Below are 21447 nucleotides of genomic sequence, written 5' to 3'. Positions count from 1 at the left end.
GTCAAAGTTGAAAAGTCAAAGTCAACGCGGGCAGAAACAGCGCACAAAAGTCAGGAGAACTTCTGAAGGCCGTATCATTGTACTCAGACCTCAGAATTGGGCCTCTCTTATGTCAAAACGACCGGCTCGGAAAACTCTTTTCAATGGTTGAAGCCTTGATCTAATCAGAGGAGCAAAAGTAGACAAAAAGTCTGCTGAAGTCAAATCTAACTGAAAAGGTCTCTGTGGACTGAAGAGATTGGGTTTTGGGCTCGATTTTCCGGCCCAAAACATGGCTCCTCAGCCCATACACGAAAAAGTGGATCTTGTCTCCTCCATTTCAACACACAAGACTTAACTCTTAAGAATCTAGTTTTTTAGGTAGCCATTAGCCAATAATTTTAGATCTAGTTTTAGACTCCATTAATTAGTTTCAATAGCTTGTTTTAGATCTAGTTTTCTTTACATTCAATTAATTAGTTAGAACAAAGTAGATTATTATTTTAGAATCATATTTAGTTTTATAATAAAGTATTAGTTTTTATTTCCATTTAGTTATTGATTTAATTCTTATTTAGAATTAGTTTGTCTTCATTGATAATTTGTATTCATGATCTTAGTGCTAATTTAGTTTCAATTCTTGTTTAATTCGATTGAAATCATTACTATTGTTGTTCAAATTATATTATAAGTTAATCATTTATATCAATAATGGGTTGTTCTATGAGTTCTTGTTTGAGAAATGAAAGCGTAATGGTTCAAGGCTAAAACCTCCATTAGAGGGGGTTGAAGAAGCCTTGATGAAGCTTGATTTTTGTTAGCGTAGAATAGTTCATGATTTTCCATTCCATTCTAGAAAACAATTAGTACACCATGAGAATGGGTTTGATTGTTTCACATGCTATTTGTTAGTTGGTAAAGATTACCATGAACAACTAGGGATTAGGAAGACCCAATTGTTATGTGAAAGCATTTCAATTAGGATTACGATGAATCTTCACTAGTTAATTAAGTCGAGTTAAGGTGGAATAAATCCCCCCTAATTCCTTATCATATAGTCAAATTTATTATTAGTTTGATTGAATTATCGTATCTTGTTAGTATAATTTCCATCGTACTCTCATTGACTTTGGATAAATTGATAATCTTAGTAAACGTTAATTCTAAAGAACTAGGAGTGGAATGAATTATCTACTACATTTAGTGCAATAGCATCGAGAGTGTAAAAAACTTTGATAATACAATCTAAATTAGTTCTAGTTTTACTTGCGTTTGAGTCTCGTTACTTATGCGTAGGTAAAACTATCATTTTATGTTTATCACTAGCACAAAGAGTCTTGTTTCCTTATTTATTCTCAGAAGTTCATACATCTCATTAGCAGGGAATGAAGACAAACTCTGTTGAACTTAGGATAACATATGTATAGTAATTTAATTATCTAGAAGTTCTTGAAGGCTAAAAAAGGGGTAACTAGAGGAAAAAATATTTTTTTAGGGTTTTAATGTTTATTTGGCTATATCGATAGAAAAAGAGCCTAAATTCTCTCCTAGGATATGGCGTGGTGATCAAACAAGTGGACGTGTGGTCTTTCTATCCGGACATCCTTTGTGTCATCACTCATTAAACTTACAGATGAGGCTTTTGGCTAGATTCTTACATGATATGGAAATTAACTGTTCTAACCTTAGTCTCAGAAACTTCCGGCTATATACAATCAAATGTTTATGCATGCCATTCATGAAAAGATGCAAAAACTATTGTACGTATATTAGTCTAAGTTTGAAGAACTAATCCTTTCCTTACTCTATTGTTGTAATGAGACTTCTAGACCATGTATTCCTCATAGAAAAAGGAAACAATACTTTTAGTACTAAACAGAAAAACTATTTTTGGTCTTTTCGAAAACATTTTAAGAAAGAAAGAAATATACTAATATACCTAATATAAGAAATGTCTAGTTTTTGCAGAATGTTGTTATACCACCCCCAAACAGAAATATGTTTTGTCCTCAAAGTATGAAGAGATAAGAAAACAAATTACCATATAGGAACATGAGCAAAAACAGCAGTACACTAGTACTCTGTTCTTTGTGATGAAAATATACCACTCCCAAACAACTTTGGAGTGTGGGTTGCTGGATATAGAACAAGAAATACATGGTTTATCTAAATAGTATGCTACATAATTATTCTACCATGAATTTTTTTGGGTTTGGTTTTTATTTTTGAAAAACTTATATAATGCAGAAATTGGAAAATTTTGGCATGATGTATTTGTATTACCTTATACTCATATACCAAATTTCGTATAAGAAAATTATGAACATGCATTCATACTACTAACATAATACTAATATAATAATAACAGGTTAAGAAATAAAAAATGCGAAATGTAAAGTATGTAAACAACTATCTATACAGGACACATGAAATATGTATGTGTGTGTGTGTGCGGGGGTTTATTTTTATTTATTTTTTACCAATATTGTTTTTCTCAATCAAAAGGTATCTCTACCCATATAGAAGTTTTCTACAAAAGAATAAAATCATACATTTATCCAGTATCATTTTGGTTATTCTGGGATGTGAGATTTTCATTTTTTATATCCTCAAGTTTTTGAAAAACTATGTAGATTTCTTGTACGAATATCATGGTGATACGGGTGACCCTTAGTAACACATAACTGATCCTCAAAATGCCCTTAGAAGAATGGAGATTGTGTACTTCTAAGGGTTGGTCTATGTGGAATCCATTTCCTGTGTTTTTGTTTCGTAGAAAATCACATAACTATTGTTGTATAGAGAAACTTCTATATAGAGAACGGAGAAAAACAATCATTTTTGAAAAAGAAGTGTAAAATAAAGAAATGAAAAAAATAATATATTCGCTTCATAGAGTAACTGATAAGAGCCCAAAACTGTAGTTTTAACCCCTTAACAATCATACTTTTAGACCAATTATGTGAGTAATAATTAAGAGTTAATACTGATTACGTGTTTTTATGCATTCCAGGTTTTAAAGTCTATTATGTGCAGAAATGTGCCACTTTAGCGAGATAAAGGAGCAAAGGTCGGTTGCTAAGGAGTTCTGTGAATAAAGGCCAAGATTCAAGGAGACAAAGCCTTTGTAGAGCCCGATCAAAAGCTGAAAAGTCAACACGGGCAGAAATAGTGCACAAGTCAGTAGAACTTCCGAAGGCCGTATCTTTGGACTCAGACCTCGGAATTGGGAGAATCTTATGTCAAAACGACCGGCGGAAGAGCTTTCCAATGGTCCAAGCCTTTGGCCCAATCAGAGGAGCAGAAGTGGATGAAACATCTGTCGAAGCCAACTGGAGCTGAAGAGCCCATTATGGACTAAAGAAATTGGGTTTTGGGCCCGATTTTCCGGCCCAAAACATGGCTCCAAGCCCATGCACGATTTTTGGATCTGAAAGTATAAAAACAAAAGCTTGACTCTTTGTTAAAGGCAGTTAGGTTAGGAAGCTAATGTTAATGGAGTTTAGGGTTAGAAAAAGATAGATCTAGATCTAGTCTTTTTACATTCATTAAATTAGTTAGTTTAGAATCATATTTAGTTTTTAGAATAAAGTATTAGTTCTTCATTTCAATTTAGATTATTGTTTAAATTCTTATTTAGATTTAGTTGTCTTAAATTCATAATTAGTTATTCACAATCTTAGTTCTAAATTAGTTTTAATTTCAGTTTAATTTAATTATGTCTTGTTGTTATTATTGTTCTTGTGTTGGGAATGGTAGTATAGAAATTTCACATCAAATCATTACTCTCACCATTATTCTTTTTGGGTTTGATTAGTTGAATTCGATTTAAGTCTAGAGAGTTAAGAGTGGACGAATCCTTACTCATTATATTGCATGATTATGTTTTGAGAGTAAGAAGAATTGATTTAAACGTAAGAATGGTAGGATTACGTATTAGTGTTGTTAACATTAATATTTAGGATTCTACTATTTTTACGGTTATCAAATGGCGCCACTGTCATCTTAATCTCGTTCTAGACAAGAATTCAATTGCTTGAATCCAAGGGGCAATCCCCCATTCTCTACCCACCCACACTTTTAATTTTTCATTCTTATTTCTTGAATTTTCGGAACTGTTCATTGTTTTAGGCATAGGGGCTGCGGATTCACAGAGAAAAACACTGCGGTGAAGGTATTTTTAAATTTTCGAAAATTATGAAAATTTTCAGACATAATATTTAATGTGCTGTTGATTTATTGGAATATTTTCAGATTTTTCAAAGTTGGTTTACCTTGTGAAATAAATATGATCTTTACAGTGCTGCATTTCAGTTTTCACACCGTATGTTCTAGAAAAACAGATGAGTAAGGTTACTTAGGGAGTTCTAAAAATTCTATAATTTTTACAGGAGTATCTATCCTAAGTTAGGAGTTTGTAGTAAAAATTTTACGAGTTTTTGATTTGTTTTGACCACCTAAATAGTAGAGTGTTTCCAGTGTGTTTCTGCAGTGTTGCAAACACTTAATATCTGGAACACCAGCCAATAAGGAGAGGTTTTAGAACTCCAATTGCTCTAACATTTTTACAGAAACAAGTAGGATCTGTCAAGAGTCTCCAGTAAACATTTGACAATTTTTGGCTTTGTTTTGATGGGTTAACCATTCAGTTGTTTGTATTGTGTCCGAAAACTGTTTCGCAAATTTTGCAGGGCAGTAGAGGGACTTTCATAGCTCTGATTGATCTGAAATTTTACAGACTACTTGATAGATGTCTTAGAAAATTACTGTAAAACTTTCAAATATTTTGGAGTACGATAAAAGGCCTTAAACTTGAAAACCCTGAAGCGCGACCTGCGCCCAAACCGAGCGCGACCGCGCCCAAAACACTGGACATTCGAAAACCCTGAGCGCACCTGCGCCCAAACAGAGGGCACCCGCGCCCTCGAAGCAAAATTCAGCGTGAACAGCCCAATTTTCACAGGTTAGTTCAAATTTCTATTTCTTCAAGTTATTCAGTGTTTCTAACCTGTTAAATACACTGAGATTGCGTATACAAGACGCTATTCAAACGCGTAGCAAGGAGGCATTCAGGTACTCCTTCTTCCACTCCTCGCCTCTTCTGTTAGAGGAGTTTTAATTCTAGTATAATCAGGCTTGTTTTTTGTAGAAATAAATACAACACGCCTATCTAGAATTTCACACACTACACTTGCATCAATGGCTAAAGAACAAGAGACTCCTCTCTCTGATTTTTATAAAGCCCTAAACGATGGCCCTAAGTCGTGCATCGTTCTTGCAGACCTAGTGGGGGATTTTCGAATCCCCCCTAATATATTTTAAACTTGTTACTGGTTTTCATGGTTTAGACCACAAGAAGCCTTACCAAAGACATCGCGTAGGATAGACCCAAGTTCTCACTACATTCCATCATCCTAGCGTAAGTCCGGATCAAGTTAAACTTAGGGTGTTTCCTTTCACCCTAGCCGACAAAGGCGGCGTCTTTGGTTAACTGCCCAAACGCCAAACTCTGTGGACTCATGGTCTCAACTTGTTCAATTGTTCATGGAACAATTTTACCTACCACTAAAGACAGATGAAATGCTTCACAAGATTCATTTCTTCACCCGAATCCTCATGAATCTTTTTGAGGCACGGAATCGTTCAATCGATCTTCTCATTGAATGCCTCATCATAATAATCTTGCGAAAGACACGCTTGTTCGTGCTTTCTTCAAGGGGCTTTCACATTATCATAAGGAGGTTCTAGATATCATGACTAGGGGTAGTTTTCTTAGTAAAGGAGCCTTGGAGGCTTATAAATTCTTAGAAGATCAATCTAAGAAGAACAACAATTGGGGAGGTAACGATTCCTCCCGCTCCTCTCCTTCTTCTCTTGAGGTTAAACATGATCCCGAGCTTAAAACTCTTATCAATGCCCTCATTAAAAAGGTAGATGCCATCTCTGTTCAACAACAACCCACTCCAGTCATGAATATTAACTCTACTCGTTGTAATGTCTGTTATAGTGTTGAGCATTCCGACTTCTATTGTCCTCTTGTCTATGCACAAACACCACCACAACCATCACACTTCAACCAGTTAACTCAACATCAAGGACAAGGGAACTTAAGTGACCAGAATAGAGGTATAGTACCCATTACCCAGAACTATCAACATCAAGACATGAACGCTCAACAAGCTTTAATTCCAATACAACCATCTACAGACAAAGTAGTAGTGAACTTGTTGGAGAAACAAAATCAAATTATGCAACAAAACTCCAACTTGATGAAAGATCGGCATGATCAAAACTCTAATATGATGAAACAAACGATGCAAATGATGCGCAGTTTTGTGCCAAAAGGTTATTGACATGTCTTCTAATCAAAATAATAACCAAACCGGCTTGTTTCCAGGTCAAGCGATTACCTAATCCTAAGTCAACAAACACCGCCGAAATAAAAAGTATTTAGTGTAATGGTAATATAAACCAAGGGACCTACATGCGATCACTACCCTTCGCTCGTTCGAGGCGAGTAGTTGATAACCAAGTGACTATGCCTAAAGATTACCCAAGAAACTAAAAATGATACCATACCAAATACTATAATAGAAACCAAGACCTTACAACTATAGAAGTACCAGTTAAACCACAACCAAAAGGGAAAACATTACAAGACCCAATAATAGAAAGTGAAGACCCTACACCTGTAGAGGTTCCAATATGGACACCTAGATGGAAAACAGATAGAGATAAAGCAAAGACTAATAAAACTTTTATCCCTTCTGCTAAAAATAGCGATAAAAGCACCATATCCCCAAAGACTAGTTGTGTTTAAAAAGGACGAGAATTTTGATGAGATTAGGGAAGTGTTTAAAAATTTGACTATAAACCTACCTTTTCTAGAAGCTATAAAAAGTCTACCGGACACGCTAAGTTTCTAAAAGAGTTGTGCACCAAGAAGAGGAAAACCAACATACCCCACGAAACATTCTTAATCAACAATATCCCTCTTTATCCTAACATAACGGAATTGTTAAGTAGAAGGACCCCGGTCGCCCCATCTATATACAATGCACCTTAGGTGATACCTTCATAACAACTGCTTTATTAGACACGGGGCGAAAGTGTTAACTTACTCCCTTTTTATTTATATAAACAACTAGGTCTAACAAAACTTCAACCAACCAAAATGACTTTGCAGTTAGCCGATCGTTCAATTAAGTATCCCAAGGGTGTAGTTGAAAATATTCTCGTTAAAGTTCAACATTTTTACTATCCAACCGACTTTGTTATTCTTGACACAGAAGTTGCTCATGATTCCATTCCCATCATCTTAGGGCGTCCTTTCTTGGCAACCGCCAAAGCCCAAATCAATTGTCGGGATGGCTCAATGACTCTTTCTTTTGGAAATCTTTCTGTAGAAGTTAACATGTTTTGACAAAAATAGGGACAACTAGGTTTGCCTGTAGAAGGAGAAGTGAAGTACATTGAGAGTTTTTTTACCTCACATTAGTGCGGCTGACACTTTAGTCCCCACACTAGTAGATACCCCTCTTATGGAAGAAGACAAGGATCACAATTTCTACTCCCTAGACGTAGATAACATCAAGGAGGATTTCCTTCGACTCTTTTGCAATCCTTCTTTGCCGCCTCACGAGTTCTCTCCTATTGACATCCATTCATCTCTTGACGCCATGACGGAAGAAGAATTTTTTGCCCTCTATCCCAGTGATTCTTCTTACCCACCTATTGAGGAATGTCTTGCATATCTCAAGGCCTCTGATGATATAGAACTAAGAACACTAGTTGAACACCATTCACCCACCTCACATCCTCATGTCACTCATTCACCTTCCATCACGAATGTTCCTCGCCCTCTACCTTTTCAAAGAACCATTGAGTTTGTACTTGACCTTGGCATTTCTCCTATGCTTCATAACTATCTAAAACCAACTGGTGAAGAAGTAACACTCAAGGACAAGCCACTTGACACTTTTTCATTTTTTCCATTTTTTCCTTCTCAAAATTATCCACATCCTATGTATCTTCCACAACCATCAATTTTCTCACGTTCATTTACTTGGCATCCTCTTCGTAGGAGGACAAAGAAGAAACTGTATGCTCGATTAGGTTTTAGATCTATAAGGTTTTGCTCTCATTCCACTAAGCTACGTCATAGGAAATCTTGGTGCTTAATTCTGTTTGATGGTGCATTCTATGTTAATTATTTGTGGAAAGACCCACAACTCTTTCGATTGTTGATATATGGTAAACTGCATTTTAATACATATATATTAGATAAAGTCTCGAGTATCTAACTATAAAAGACTCATTTTATTCTTCAGTGAACTCCATTCCAATCTTATGTTATGGGAGTGCACCATTAAGGCAACCGGACCCTCCTTTTGGAGTGAGTGGTTGTAAGTGTCGGATTCTTAGTCTACGTTTCATGTGACTCACGCATTTATCTCTTGCACTTTTTCTCGTGGATTGAGTAGTGCTTCTCTATGGAGTGAGTTTCATTTTTATTTCTTTATCGTAATTTTGTTTTGTTTTTCTAAAAATCAAACATATAAAAACTAAATAAAATAAAAACATAAACATATATTAGTAAGTCTAGGGAATCGACTTTAAAAGACCCAAGTTTTCGTCTGAATACCAACTTTCGGAGTATAGGCCAAACAAAATTTTCAAACTTAAAAAGAGTTTTCCAATTTTGTTTGGGGGTGGCGTATTTTGGTATTCATTTCAAATCATGTTGCCACCCTAAGCCTGTCATGTTTACTCCAGTAGAGTTTGTGTTAGTTAGTACGCACCGGTTTAATTGTACTTCATATTATCATATCATCTTTACAATATTTCATTCACAGAATGCGCCAATTTTTGCCACGTTTTCTATGGTAAATTCTTTCCTTATCTCTTTATACTTTGAGGACAAAGCGTTCGATTGTTTGGGGTGGGATAGAAACATTTGCAAAAATTAGACACTTTTAGGATGTAAATTACGACTTTTATTTATAAAATGTTAAAAATTATAAAAATTAGTTAGTTACATAATTTAATTGTGCTATTGAATTGTTTCATGAACCCCTTCTCCCAAATTGTTTGGGGGTGGTATAGAAACACGATGTAAATGTTAAGCACATATTAGGTTGTATATTACGTATTATTTGTCTTAAAAATAATAAAAATAAAAATAAAAATAAAAAGTTTATGCTATACACTTAGGAATATTGGTATTGTTTCTTTCTCTATGCTCTTAATAATCTAGAAGTCTCACGTAGCTTTTGTATTAGAATAGTTTTTAGAAACTTAGGTTAATATGTAGGTAATAATATTTGCATATATCTATAAATATATTACATGAGTATCTATGATTGTTTGGCAGTAAGTTTCTGAAATCTAGGCTATAATACTTATTCTACAAATCCTGTGAGAATATAGCCTAAAGCCTTATATGAGTGAAACATTTGAGAAATGACACAAGGGAGAAGTATATTCTGAATAGAGAAATCACACATCCACTTGCTTGACCACTATACCATGTCCTAAGAGAGAATTTAGGCCCTTTTTGGATCAATATAGCTAGAAATTTTGACCTAAGTATATTTTCCGCTAGTCGCCCCACTGAGCCTTTCATTAGCCCTTTCATAAACCACAAATCCTTTACCCTCTTACAAAACAAAACAAAATAAAAAAATTCAACCTACCCAATTTAGATAAGTCTGAGAATAGAATGAGGAAGAAAGAAGAAGAGAAAAACCTGTATAAACAAAAGTTAGTTAATTGCTTCAGAAAATAAAAAAAAGAAGTTTCCATCCAAAGAAAAGAAAAATAAAAATAGAAATAAAATAAAAACTCCAAAAAAATAGAATAAAAGGAGCCAAAAGCCAAAGAAAAAGAAAATAAAATATGGCTAAGGATGGAAGCAAAGTGTAGAAGCAAAAGTAAATAACAAGGTTTTCTCTAGTTACATAATATGAAGACTCTATTATCTCAGACTTGTCCTTTTTGAATATCCATTTCCTTCCTTCTTAAACCATCTCCTAATCCCCGCAACACCTAATAAAGACCTCTAGCTCAATTAGGAATAGGTTAGTGGGATAGTAAGTGGCAGATGTGTTTGATCAACTTCGGCTTCCTTGTGTGTCATTGAGATTGTAAGGTAAAGTATGCCCACCGCATTGCAATGGAGTAGCAAAAAACTTGAGTGGAAAAATCGAGTGATTTTTGTCTTGACTTTTATGTGAGAACCTACTTAAGGGCGTTATTCCAAAGTTTCAAAACGGACTGTTACTACATTTCATAGCATTACTCATTGTATATATGTTTATTAAGTAGATGATTGATTATTATGCATATATTAGCTTAGGTTTTGACATGATTATTCTATTCATTGCTAGTGAGATGTATAGATAATTGAGATATAAATAAGGAAACAATAGTTTTATTTCTTAGTCGTTGTAGTATAGATGAAGTTTGTGAGTACGTTCTCACTGAAAACTCTCACGAGAGGCTATAACTTCGTCCACTAGGGAATTCCTAGTGGTTTAAGGCCTTGTTGCATATGGTCAATGCAATCGCGACTCAAATAAACGAGTAGATAGAACTCCATTTTTGGTCACTTATTCTAATTTCTCATATTTGCTTGAGGACAAGCAAAATGCTGTTTTTAAGGGTGGTTTGATAAGAGCCCAAAACTGTAGTTTTAACCCCTTAACAATCATACTTTTTAGACCAATTATGTGAGTAATAATTAAGAGTTAATCTTGATTATGTGTTTTTATGCATTTCAGGCTTCAAAGTCTATTATGTGTAGAAATGTGCCACTTTAGCGAGATAAAGGAGCAAAGGTCGGTTGCTAAGGAGTTCTGTGAATAAAGGCCAAGATTCAAGGAGACAAAGCCTTTGTAGAGCCCGGTCAAAAGCTGAAAAGTCAACACGCAGCGTGATTGCACAAGTCAAGTCAGAACTTCCGAAGGCCGTATCTTTGGACTCAGACCTCAGAATTGGGAGAATCTTATGTCAAAACGACCGGCTCGGAAAGAGATTTCCAATGGTCCAAGCCTTGGCCCAATCAGAGGAGCAAAAGTGGAAGAAACATCTATCGAAGCTAACTGCAGCTGAAGAGCCCATTTTGGACTAAAGAAATTGGGTTTTGGGCCCGATTTTTCGGCCCAAAACATGGCTCCAAGCCCATGCACGATTTTTGGATCTGAAAGTATAAAAACAAAAGCTTGACTCTTTGTTAAAGGCAGTTAGGTTAGGAAGCTAATGTAATGGAGTTTAGGGTTAGAAAGAGATAGATCTAGATCTAGTCTTTTTACATTCATTCAATTAGTTAGTTTAGAATCATATTTAGTTTTTAGAATAAAGTATTAGTTCTTCATTTCAATTTAGATTATTGTTTAAATTCTTATTTAGATTTAGTTGTCTTAAATTCATAATTAGTTATTCACAATCTTAGTTCTAAATTAGTTTTAATTTCAGTTTAATTTAATTATGTCTTATTGTTATTATTGTTCTTGTGTTGGGAATGGTAGTATAGAAATTTCACATCAAATAATTACTCTCACCATTGTTCCTTTTGGGTTTGATTAGTTGAATTCGATTTAAGTCTAGAGAGTTAAGAGTGGACGAATCCTTACTCATTATATTGCATGATTATGTTTTGAGAGTAAGAAGAATTGATTTAAACGTAAGAACGGTAGGATTACGTATTAGTGTTGTTAACATTAATATTTAGGATTCTACTATTTTTACGGTTATCAGTAACACTAATCAAACTACAAGTAAAAAGTGCTAGATAGACTAGAATGCATGAGATATATGTGGACTAAGGTTCCGGCACTTACAACCACTCACTTTAAGAGGAGGGCCCAGTTACCTTATGGATGCACTCTTATGGAATGTATAAAAAAAACATAATATGAATCTTTTATAGTCAGATATTCAAGACTATAGCTCCAAGACTATGCATAAGATGGATGATGTATTTTTAGCTATAAACTAATATATTAAATAGTTGGAGATCAATATAGAAAAACATATTAAAGCATATACCTCCAAACAGAATGAAATGATGCATTTGGAGTGTAAGATGCATAATGGTAAGAGAAACCTTATGTAACCCATCGTGGAACTTATGCAATAACCCGTCATGTTTGAATTGTCCAAGAAAGTATGAGTATGGTAGTAGTTGTTTTTCAAAAACTCCAAGAAGTCTTCATCTAGTTTGGGTGAATCTACAAAATTGGATTCAGTGATGGTATCTTTAAGAAAATCATCGATTTCGCCTATCGTTAAGTCCACAACGACCAAGCTAGATTGGGATTCACATTCCACCATATATTTTATTTCCTCTTTTTCTGGCATTTTAATCAAAGCGGGTGATAACCCGTTAAAACTAACCTAGATTACTCTAACTTTATTCTTACGGTATCAATTATTTATTTTCTACTCTCACATATATATATTCATTCAATATATAGAGTACGGAATCGTTCCACTCTTAATCTATCTAGACTTAAATGAATTCAATTAATCAAACACAAGGAAACAATGGTGAGAATAATGAGAGTAGTGTTGTGATTTAGTTAAACTAAAACTAATTATAAATTAAACTAATTTAACTAAGCAATTAAAAGGTGAATTTAATGAATTAGAAGAACATAGAGGGGGGAAATTCCACCATGCAATTCGATTGGATATTAGTTCGTCATCGAATCGAATATTGATCCCTAGTGAATACCAAGTCCTCTCGAATCAAGGTTCCACTAGCATGAGAGTTTAACTCCACCACAAATCTTTTTGATGGTGGCTCTAAACTCTAGTTCATCATTATGAGGTTTATCTCTAAACACTAATAGTAATGAACTTGAAAATCTATTCTAAATAACAACTATTCTAACAAGCAATCATCCTCACATGACTTCTTTAACATCCTCTAATAGAGTTTTTAGCCTAGTTTCATTGGATTCATTGACAATAAAGAATAATAGGAAAACATAATTAAATTAAACTAAACTTGACTAAAATAAACTTGAAAGAAACTTGATTAAACAAATAAAACAAATAGTCTAAGAATCAACATGAATTAAAACTGAAATTACAACTAATGTAGAACTAAGATTATGAATAACTAATTATAAATTTAAGACAAACTAAATCTATGAATTCAATATTGAATTAGAAACTAAAACTTGAAATACAAACTAATTATTGATTCTAAAAACTAAATCTTGTTCTAAACACTAATTTGATGCTAATTAACTAGATCTAAAACTAACTATCGGATCTAGACTAAGTAAAGCTAATTAAAAACAAAGTAACTTAAAAGTTAAGCTTTTGCCTCTTGATATGGAGGAGACAAGATCCACAAATTCATGCATGGGCTGAGGAGCCATGTTTTAGGTTGGAAAATCAAGCCCAAAACCTCATTACTTCAGTCCACAAAGGGGTTTTCAGCTGGAAATGACTTCAACAGGCTTTTTGTCCACTTCTGCTCCTCTGATTGGGTCAAGGCTTGGACTATTGGAAAGCTCTTTCCGAGTTGGTCGTTGTTACGTAAGGTAGGCCCAATTCTGAGGTCTGAGTCCAAAGATACGGCTTTCGGAAGTTCTACTAACTTTTGTGCGCTATTTCTGCCCGCATTGACTTTGACTTTTCAGCTTTGACCGGGCTTTAAAAAGGCTTTTTCTCCTTGAATCTTGGCCTTTTATCGTAGAACTTCTTAGCAACCAACCCTTGCTCCTTTATCTCACAAAAGGGGCGTATTTCTGCACATGTTCAACTCAAATGCCTGAAATACATAAGAACACGATAACATTACTAACACTTACTTATTAATCACATAATTGGTCAAAATCGATATTGTTAAAGGGGTTAAAACTACAGTTTTGGGATCTTATCAAACCACCCCCAAACATCATTTTGCTTGTCCTCAAGCAAATATAAGAAATTAGAATAAGTGACCAAAAACGGAGTTCTAACTAATCTCGTTTCGCCGAGTGCGATTGCATTGACCATATGCAACAAGGCCTAAAACCACTAGGAATTTCCTAGTGGACGAGTTATAGCCTCATGAGAGTTTTCTAGTGAAGGTACTCACAAACTTCATCTATACTACAACGACTAAGAAATAAAACTATTGTTTCCTTATTTCTGTCTCAATTATCTATACATCTCACTAGCAATGTATACAGAATAATCAAGTCGAAACTTTTTTTTTTTTCTTTTCTGAAGCAACAAACTAATTTATGTTTACACAGGTTTTTCTCTTCTCTTTTCTTCACTCAGCCTATTTCTCAGACTTATCTAGATAGGTAGGTTGATTTTTTATTTTATTTTTTTATTTTATTTTATTTTGTTTTATTGGGTAAAGGAATTGTGGTATGTGAAAAGGCTAATGAAAGGCTTAGTGGGGTGACTAGCGGAAAATATATTTAGGTCAGAATTTCTGGCTATATCGATCCAAAAAGGGCTTAAATTCTCTCATAGGATATGGTATAGTAATTAAGCAAGTGGGCGTATAATTTCTCTATTCGGAATATACTTCTCCCTTGTGTCATTACTCAAAAATTTCACTCATCCAAGGTTTTTAGGCTTTATTCTCACTGGATTTGTAGAATAAGTACTCTAGCCAAGATTTCAGAAACTTACTGTCAAACAATCATAGATACTCATGTAATATATTTATAGAAAGATACAAATATTATTGCCTATATATTAACCTAAGTTTCTAAAAACCATTCTAATGCAAAGCTAACGTGAAATTTCTAGATTATTAAGAGCATCGAAAGAAAACAATACCAATATTACTAAGTGCATAGCATAAAACTTTTATTTTTATTTTTGAATTTTCTAATTTTTATAAGATAATTGATACGTAATATACAACCTAATATGTGCTTAAACATTTACATCGTGTTTCTATACCACCTCCAAACAATTTGGGAGAAGGGGGTTCATGAAACAATTCAATAGCACAATTAAATTATGTAACTAACTAATATTTATGATTTTTAATATTTTATAAATAAAAGTGCTTAATTTACATCCTAAAGTGTCTAATTTTTGCAAATATTTCTATCCCACCCCTAAACAATCGAACGCTTTGTCCTCAAAGTGTAAAGAGATAAGGAAAGAATTTACCATACAAACGTAGCAAAAATTGGCAGTACCTGTAACAGAAATATTGTAACAATGATATGATAATATGAAACACAATTAAACTGTTACGTACTGACTAACACAAACTCTACTGGAGTAAACATGACAGACAAAGGGTGGCAACAATATTTGAAATGAAATACCAAAATATGCCACCCCTAAACAAAATTGGAAAACTCTTTTTAAGTTTGAAAATTTTTGTTTGGCCTATAGTTCAGAAAGTTGGTATTGTACGAAAACTTGGGCCTTTTAAAGTCAAATTCCCTAGACTTAATGTGATATATATGTATTAACATGCAGTTTCCCATATATCAATAATCTAAATAATTGTGGATCTTTCCATAAATAGTTAACACAGAATGCACCATCAAACAGAATTAAGCACCAAGATTTCCTATGACATGGCTTAGTAGAATGGGAGTGAATTCTGATGGATCTAGAACCTAATCGAGCATACAATTTCTTCTTTTTCTTTGAACGAAAAGGTGTCCAAGTGAATGATCGTGAGAAAATGGATGGTTGTGGAAGATATGTAGGGTATAGATAAGTTTTAGATTGAATGAATGGAAAAAATGAGTGTGTGGTTTTAGCATAAAACTTATTGGTGGCATGGGTTGGTATTATCACACATCTAAAAATGAAGGTATCAGGTGGCTCTTTAGGTAGTTCTTGAGAGGGTGGATCATCACAGGCTCTTAGAAACTCGTCGAATTCCTCATCTAGGTTGTTCGCATCCATATAATTATGGTATTCATCTCCATCTTTGAGGAATTCATCTATCTCGTCTATTGCGAGGTTTACTCTATCTCTTGCAGTGTTGGAAGGCAGGGTGGAAAATTCTTTCACTAGTTCAGTTATGTTCAAGGAGTCAAAATTGTGATCTTTGTCTTATTCCATAAGAGGGGTATCTACTAGTGTGGGGACAAGATCGTCGGAAGCAGTAATGTGATATACAAAACTCTCAATAGACTTAACTTCACCTTTTACAGGCAACCCTAGTTGTCCTTGCTTTTGTCTAAACATATTAACTTCCACAGAAAGATTTCCAAAGGAAAGAGTCATTAAGCCATCCCGACAATTGATTTGGGCATTGGCGGTTGCCAAGAAGGGATGCCCTAAGATAATGGGAATAAAATCATGAGCAACTTCTGTGTTGAGAATAACAAAGTTAACGAGGTAGTAAAAATCTTGAACCTTACCAAGAATGTTTTCAACTACGCTTTTGGGATACTTAATAGAACGATCGGCTAACTGCAAAGTCATTTTGGTTGGTTGAAGTTTTGTTAGACCTAGTTGTTTATATAAATAAAAAGGGAATAAGTTAACACTCGCCCCCAGGTCTAATAAAATAGTTGTTATGAATGTATCACCTAAGATGCATTGTACAGTAGGACGACTAGGGTTCTTGTACTTAACAATTCCATTATGTTCAGATAAAGAGGGATATTGTTCAGTTAAGAAGGCTTCGTGGGGTATGTTGGTTTTCCTCTTCTTGGTGCACAACTCTTTTAGAAACTTAATGTGTCCAGGTAGACTTTTTATAGCATCTAGAAAAGTGTAGGTTTATAGTTAGATTTTTAAACACTTCCCTAATCTCATCAAAATTCTCATCTTTTTAAGACACGATTAGTCTCTTGGGATACGGTGGTTTATCTCTATATTTAGCATAAGGTTCAAAATTATTATTAGTCTTTGCATTATTTTTAGCCGTTTTCCATCTAGGTGTCCATATTGGAACCTCTACAGGTGTAGGGTCTTCAATTTCTATTATTGGGTCTTGTAAGGTTTTCCCTTTTGGTTGTGGTTTAACTGGTACTTCTACAGTTGTAGGGTCTTCAGTTTCTATTATAGTATTTGGTATGGTATCATTTTTAGTTTGCGGGTGATCTTTAGGCAAAGTCACTTGGTTATCAACTACTCGCCCTGAACGAAGGGTAGTGACTGCTTGTAGGTTCCCTAGGGTTATATTACCATACACTGAATACTTTTAATTTTGAAGGCGGTGTTTGTTGACTTAGAAATAGGCACTGCTTGACCTGGAAACACGCATATTTTGGTTATTATTTTGGTTAGGAGACATGTCAATAACCTTTTGGCACAAAGACTGCATCATTTGCATCGTTTGTTTCATCATATTAGAGTTTTGATCATGCTGATCTTTCATCAAGTTAGAGTTTTGTTGCATAATTTGATTTTGATTTTCTAACAAGGTTGCTACTATTACTTCTGTAGATGGTTGAACTGGAATTAAGGCTTGTTGATCGTTCATGTCTTAATGTTGATAGTTCTGGGTCATGGGCACTAAACCTCTATTCTGGTTACCTAAGTTCCCTTGTCCTTGATGTTGAGTTAACTGGTTGAAGTGTCATGCTTGTGGTGGTGGTTGTGCATAGACAAGAGGACAATAGAAGTCGGAATGCTCAAGACTAAAACAAACATTACAATGAGTAGATTTAATATTCATGACAGGAGTGGGTTGTTGTTTAACAGAGATGACATCTACCTTTTTAGTGAGGGCATCGATAAGAGTTTTAAACTCGGGATCATGTTTAACCTCAACAGAAGAAGGAGTGGAGCGGGAAGATTCGTTACCTCCCTAATTGTTGTTCCTCTTAGATTGATCTTCTAAGAATTTATAAGCCTCCAAGGCTCTTTTACTAAGAAAACTACCCCCAGTCATGATATCTAGAACCTCCTTATGATGATGTAAAAGTGCTTTGAAGAAGGCACATACAAGTTTGTCTTTCGCAAGATTATGATGCGGGCATTCAATGAGAAGATCAGTGAAACGATTCTAGGCCTCTGAAAAGGATTCATGAGGATTCTGGCGGAAGAAATTCATCTTTTAAAGCATTACATCTATCTTCAGTGGTGGATAAAACTGTTCCATGAACAATTGAACAAGATTAGCCCATGAGTTCACAGAGTTTGGCATTTAGGCAGTTAACCAATACGCCGCCTTGTCGAAATGGAAACACCCTAAGTTTAACTTGATCCAGACTTACGCTAGGATGATGGAATATAGTGAGAACTTGTTCTATCCTACGCATGTGTTGATAAGGCTTCTCATGGTCTAGCCCATGTAAAACTGGTAACAAGTTAAATATATTCGGGGGAATTCAAAATCCCCACTAGGTCTGCAAGAACGATGCACGACTTAGGGCCATCATTTAGGGCTTTATAAAAATCAGAGAGAGGAGTCTCTTGTTCTTTAGCCATTGATGCAGGTATAGTTTGTGAAATTCAAGATAGGTGTGTGGTATTTATGTCTACAAAAAACAAGCCTGATTATACTAGAATTAAACTCCTCTGACAGAAGAAACGAGGAGTGAAAGAAAAAGTACCTAAATGCCTCATTGCTACGCTTATGAATAGCGTCTTGTATACGCGAGTTTAATGTATTTAACAAGTTAGAAACACTGAATAACTTGAAGAAATGGAAATTTGGACTAACCTGTGAAAATCGGGCTGCCCAAGAAGAGGGCGCGGGTCACGCTCAAGTCTAACTCAAGTTCCAGGCGCTTCAGCGAGGGGGGCGCTCGAAGTTTGCCTTGTTAGGGTGCGGGTCGCGCTCAGGTTGAACTCGAGTTCTAGGCGCTTCAGCGCTAGGCACGCTCAGAAGTAGCCTTGTATGGGCGCGGGTCACGTTCAGGCTATTCTTGTGAAATTTTTTAGTTTCTAAACCAAACGATCACAGTTAGAACCAAACAAGGGTGGGTGGGTTGAGAATGGGGGATTGCCCCTTGGATTCAAGCAATTGAATTCTTGTCCTGAAAGAGTTTAAGATGGCAGCGACGCTGTTTGATAACCTATAAAAACTAAATTAGATTTAAATCGATAGTTTTACCTACAAATAAGTTACGAGACTCAAACGCAAGTAACAATAATACGATTGTCCATCAGCGGCACCGGGGAATTTTGGGAAATGATAATTAATGTCTAGTCTAGTTTAGAGTAATCTAGTTTAGTTTTCCCGATGGACCATTTGATAAAAGGTAAAATGATAGTTTTACCTACGAATAAGTTATGAGACTAAAATGCAAGTAAAACTAAAGCTATTTTACGCAAAAGGTTTATCAAAGTTTTCTACTATCGATGCTATCGCAATAGAGTTGGAGTAGAAGATTCATTCTACTCCTAGTTCTTTAGAATTCATTGTCTTCTAAAATTATCGGTCTATCCAAAGTTAATGAGAGTATGATGGAAATTATACTACGCTGTGAATTATACTAACAAGATACGATAATTCAAACTATGGAATTTCTAATTTGACTATATGATAAGGAATTAGGGGGGATTGATTCCATCTTAACTCGACTTAATTAACTAGCAAAGATTCGTCGTGATCCAAATTTAAATGCTTTCGCATAACAAAATGGTATTTCTAATCCCTAATTATTCATGGCAATCTCTACCAAATAATAACTAGCATGTGAGACAATCAAACCTATTATCATGGTGAACTAATTACTTTCTAGAATTGAATAGATTATCACGACGATTTCTAAGCTAACAAAATCAAGTTTTCATTAAGGCTTCCTCAAACCCCTCTAATGGAGGTTTAGCCTAGAGTCATCAAACTATCATTTCTATACAAATTTAAGCAAGAAATGATTTAAAGATTGTAAATTTACTAATTTGAACTAATCAAGAATTCAAAACTAAATTAATAACTAAGAAATGATTGATAGCTAAATGATTGAAATTAAATCTAAGTGATTTAATACTTAAAACTAGATTATGAGTAACAACTAACTTTATTGATCTAATTAAACTAAATTGAATAGAAAAACTAATACTTTATTGTAAAACTAAAATTGATTCTAAAATAATCATCTACTTTGTTCTAACTAATCTATTGAAATTGAAAAACGAATTAACTGAAAGCATAAAAATCTATATCTAAAACAAGCTATTGAAACTAATTAATGGAGTCTAAAACTAGTTCTAAAATTATTATCTAATGGCTACCTAAAAATTAGGATCTTAAGAGTTAAGTCTTGTGTCTTGAAATGGAGGAGACAAGATCCAATTTTTCGTGCATGGGCTGAGGAGCCATGTTTTGGGCTGGAAAATCGAGCCCAAAACTCAATTTCTTCAGTTCACAGAGGCCTTTTCAGCTGGATTTTGCTTCAAAGACTTTTCATCCACTTTTGCTCCTCTGATTGGGCCAATACTTGGAACATTGGAAAGCTCTTTCTGAGTCAGTCGTTTTGATATAAGGTAGGCCCAATTCTGAGGTCTGAGTCCAAAGATATGGCCTTCAGAAGTTCTGCTGACTTTTGTGCGTTGTTTCTACCCTCGTTGATTTTGACTTTTCAGCTTTGACCGGGCTTTAAAAAGGATTTTTCTCCTTGAATCTTGGTCTTTAATCACAAAACTTCTTAGCAATCAACCCTTGCTCCTTTATCTCGCAAAAGTGACACATTTCTGCACATCGACTCCAATGCCTGAAATACATAAAAACACGTAATCAGAATTAACTCTTATTTATTACTCTCATTATTGGTCTAAAAGTATTATTGTTAAGGGGTTAAAACTACAGTTTTGGGCTCTTATCAAACCACCCCCAAATAACATTTTGCTTGTCCTCAAGCTAATATGAGAAATTAGCATAATTGACCAAAAATGGAGTTCTAACTAATCTCGTTTCGCCGAGTGCGATTGCATTGACCATATGCAACAAGGCCTTAAACCACTAGGAATTCCCTAGTGGACGAGTTATAGCCTCATGAGAGTTTTCTAGTAAAGGTACTTACAAACTTCATCTATACTACAATGACTAAGAAATAAAACTATTGTTTCCTTATTTATGTCTCAATTATCTATACATCTCACTAGCAATGAATACAGAACAATCAAGTAGAAACCTAAGCTAATATATGCATAATAATCAATCATCTACGAATAAACATATATACAATGAGTAATACTATGAAATGCACTAGCAGGTCCGTTTCTAAAAACTCGGAATAACGTCCTTAAGTAGGTCTCCACATAAATGTCAAGACAAAAACCACTCTGATTTTTCCGCACAAGTTTTGCTACTCTAGTGCACAGTGGACACACTTTACCTTATAATCTCAATGACACAAAAGGAAGCCGGGGTTGAGCAAACACATTTGCCACTTACTATCATACTAACTTATTCCTAATTGAGCTCGAGGTCTTCATTAGGTGTTGCGGGGATTAGGAGATGGTTTAAGAAGGAAGGAAATGGATATTCAAAAAGGACAAGTCTGAGATAATAAAGTCTTCATAATATGTAACTAAAGAAAACCTTGTTCTTTACTTTTGCTTCTACACTTTGTT

Source organism: Coptis chinensis, chromosome 5 (assembly GCF_015680905.1).
Source record: "Coptis chinensis isolate HL-2020 chromosome 5, ASM1568090v1, whole genome shotgun sequence".
Taxonomy (NCBI): Eukaryota; Viridiplantae; Streptophyta; class Magnoliopsida; order Ranunculales; family Ranunculaceae; genus Coptis; species Coptis chinensis.
This window is presented reverse-complemented; position numbering follows the sequence as displayed.